We start from the raw sequence: 4,230 nt of genomic DNA, 5'->3' as shown, positions 1-4,230 counted from the left end.
TGCTATTGTTGTTGTTGTTATTTCATTATTAAAGCAAAAATTCTCAGAAGTTCGTATTAATTATATCCAAGTGTCGTCGGATCAGAAAAATTAAATAACTGAAGCAAGTTGCAAGTGAATTAATTTTCCACGAGAATAGGGAAGTGGGATAAAAATAATCTTGCAATTAAATACTTATCAGTGAAACAAAAAAACAAGAAGTAGCAAGTGGGCGACAGGAAAACAAGGTCACTTGGAGAATTGACATCTGGTAGAAGTGTGAGTCATTTAAAAAAAAATATATCAATTCTGGAAAGAAATTAAAATAATTCTTTTTAGAGGAATTATTTTCAAAATTAAGAGGGGTATTTATTAAAAATATTTTTTCAAGGGTCAGAGAATTACGTGGATTTTTTAAAAATATTTTTTCAAAGGTCATAATGTTTAGATGATTTTTTGAAAATATTTTCCCGACTACCAAATAATTTTATTTTTAACTTTGCTATAAATAATGCCTTCCATCTTGTAAATATTTGTTTTCCTCATACCAAAACGCTGCACTTTCCAAATAACAAGGGTCAACATTGACTTTGGCTGGTGGCAGACAAAAGTGTTAAAACAAATTTACAAGATATTTGTGTTGACCTTAATTTTAGTCCTCTGTTGTTTACATTTTTTTTTTTTGCCAACCTGTTGACTGTTGTCAGCCATAATGACACTGCGAAAAAAGAAACCTAGGATAACAAAATTACTTGCAAAACAGACAGCCCACCCGAAAAAAGTCTACATAATTTCTATAAATTTATATTTATTTAAAATGACGTTGATTAATGAAGAGACGCAAAATATTAATGGCTAATAAAATGTCAACTTAAAAATTGGTCAAATTATAAGGATCAGAAACTGAGATTAGGTTAAAGAATTTTTTTTTATTTTAAAAAGGAGAAGAGGAAAAAAATTATTTAAAAAATGCAAGCCATATAAAAGGCCTCAAAAAAAGTGATTTATGAAATCCACGCCTTGTATAAGGCCACGAAAAAATGATTTATGAAATCCACGCCTTATATACTTACTTAGCTGGCTTGTGACAGAATTTTCGTTCCATAAGCCGAGCTTAAAAAAGATTTTCGAATTTGCAAGATCATTTTCGGCAATGTTGTCTTCGACTTGATCTTTCCATAATATTCTTGGCCTTCCCCTTCTGCGTGAACCATCAACTGGTTCGCTTTTATATACCTGACCTAGCCAACGCAGCTCAATACGTCTAAAAATGTCAATGTCCGAGAATAGCTGGTACAACTCATGGTTCATTCGACGGCGATATTCACCGTCAACGCAGATCGGCCCATAGATCTTTCGGAGAATTTTTCTCTCAAACATTCCAAGAGCTGCCTCATTCGCCTTGCTTTTGAGTTGTTTGCTCAGACCATAGTAGCATCCGAATTTCAAAACTGATGTCATTCGTTTTATTTATGGCGGTACCATGGTATATAAAATCTTTGACTACCTCGAAGCTGTAGTTCTCAAATTCCACAGTTGGTCCGAGTCTATTGGACGTCTTGCGCGTTAATACCATCATAAGACTCCTTCTTGATTTGTTCAAAGGTGGCTGTTACCGCTCGCATTATATTCGATTATATCGATGTCAGAGTGCCATTTCTGTTCACCTATGCCTCTCGTATGACCTTGTCCAGCAGGATGTTCAAAAGGTCACACGACAAACTGTCACCTTGTCTGAATCCTCTTTCGGTATTAAAGGGCTCCGAGGTCCTTTCCGACTTTAACTGCTGATCTTGTGCCTGTGCATAGCCGAATTAATTTTGCAGGAATGTCAAACGCAGACATGGCTTTATACTCTTCTGAACGGATAGGGCTGTAGAATGCGGCTTTATAGTCGACAAGTAGGTGGAATGTGTCGCCAGTATTTGGGGCAGAGTGAAAATCTGGTCAATGGTGGAATTGCCAAGTCTGAAGCCACATTGGTATGGTCCAATAATGTCACGCTGGATAGCTCTTTATATGCGATGGGAAGGAGACTTATTTCTCTAAGTTGGCACATATCGTCTTGTCTCCTTTTTTGTGCACGGGTCACAGGATGCTGAGATTCCAATCATTGGGCATGCATTCTTCTAGCCAAATTGTACTAATCAGCTGGTGCATGCTCCTGACCACCAGTCTTGAATAGTTCGGCTCGTAACCCATCGTCACCTGCTGCTTTATTATTCTTCAGCCGATTGATTGTTATTTTGACTTCATCTTGGCTAGGTGGTATACACTCTATACCGTCATCCATTACTGGTTCTGGGGTATCCTCTTCACCGCTACTATTTGATACTAGAAGTTTTTTTCAAAATGATCCTTCCACATCCTCAGTACGCTGTCTGTATCTGTCACCAGGTTTCCTTCTTCATCTTTAAAGGAGGATGTGCCTGCACCAAAGCCTTCGGTTTGGTCTTTTACCCGTTGGTAGAATTTTCGGACTTCATTCTGACTCCTGTACATCTCGATTTGCTCACGCTCACGTATTTCTTGTTCTTTCTTCTTTTTTCTGAAAATACTTTTATCCTCTCTTCTTTTCTCCGATAGTTCTTCATCGCATTACGTGTTGCTATTGCCCTATACGCTGCGCTTTTCATATCAGTAGCTTTACGTCGCTCATGCCGTTGTCGGATGTTTCTTCATGGAGGCTGAATTTTCCGACGGTGGGGCCAAAGATATTTTCCCTTCCGATGGTCAGGTCAACGGTCATAAGCCGTTTCTAGGCGATCGTAAAACATGCCTTTGGTCTATTCATTTTTATCTTCGGAACATGGGCGCAAATGAGACTGATGTAGAAGAACTTCGCTTTTATACGGATTACAGCAATTCGCTCATCTGCTGGAGTGAATCTGGAGACCAGGCCTTTTATTATCCTGTTATTCCGCAGCCAAATTGATGCCTCGTTTCATGGCAGCTATAATACAGGGCGTAGTTATCTGATTTACTTACGCCAGTCCCTTTCCATTGCATTTCCTGTAAGGCAATAATATCGGCTTTGTACTTCTTGAGTACATCCGCCAAAGCGATCACTGCGCCTGTTCTGTGCAACGTGCAGATCGTGGTCCTTTATACGTTTGCGGGGGTCGTCAACATTGGTGGGGTTTAGCTTTCTTTTTCGTTGCTTTTTCATAGCAAGAGGGGGTTTTCCGAAAGTGGGCAACTAACCCGACGCCTCAACCCATTTGTTATAGTTCTCATGGGTGAACTCGCGGCAGATATTAGTTCACTATTTTAACGGGTGATGAAAATAGCTACCCCAGGTGACGGGGAGGTCAGTGTCCACAATTGAGATGAAAGAGGGACCAAGATAAGCCTGGACTTCGCCATGATAAAGTCTATGACACCCCCATGCCTTATATAAGGCACCGAAAAAAACCACGCCTTTTTAAGGCCTTGAAAAAATTATTTTAAAAATTCACGCCTTATATAGTATTGAAAAAAATATTAAAAAATCCCCGCCTCACATTGCTTTGGAAGGAAAATATTTTTAAAAAAATTAACCTAAATCTAAATAGGTTATATATCAACACATACATCCATATATATGTTCTTCTCATAATTCGTTGTGGAATTATGCAACAACACTTATCTCATTATACATATCTTATTTTTTGTTTTCTTTCTTTTTTGGACCAGCCTCAATCATTCAAAGATACGTGCCATATTTATGCAAAAATTTATTATGGACTCTTGAACATCTCTTATTTCAGTTATGAAAAAAAATCCAAATGCAATTGTTTGTTTCTGCTTCATATTCAAAATAAATACAGGCCCACAGTTCCGACTACAACGGTTCATAAACCAGATGCATTTGCCACATGCATTCGTACATATCTATATATCAGCAGCACATGCGGAACACTTGATCTCAACAATTACTACTTCTTTCTTTTGCTCAAAAACATTTTCCACAAAACTACTTGAAATGGTCTGCTGAGGCTGGCGTCTTTATTATTTGGCGGGGAATGGCGGACGACTGGCCGGCCGGTTGGTTGTTTTCTCACTTAGCATTATTTAACGTCGGTGTTGTTTCTTCTTATACAGTTTTTTTTTTGTATTTGGTTCCACGATGATACATTCTTTTTGTATTTGGAGCATATTATGGAAGCAGAGCCAAAGTCCAGTCCGGCATTAAAAACTAAGAATGACCATGGACACTAAATATCAACATTTAACTGCAGTATCAGATGGAATATGGCCGAAGTTGGAATG

This window comes from Musca vetustissima, unplaced genomic scaffold, assembly GCF_032173495.1.
Source record: "Musca vetustissima isolate MV318-11 ecotype Yass unplaced genomic scaffold, APGP_CSIRO_Mvet_v1 utg88119, whole genome shotgun sequence".
NCBI lineage: Eukaryota > Metazoa > Arthropoda > Insecta > Diptera > Muscidae > Musca > Musca vetustissima.
This window is presented reverse-complemented; position numbering follows the sequence as displayed.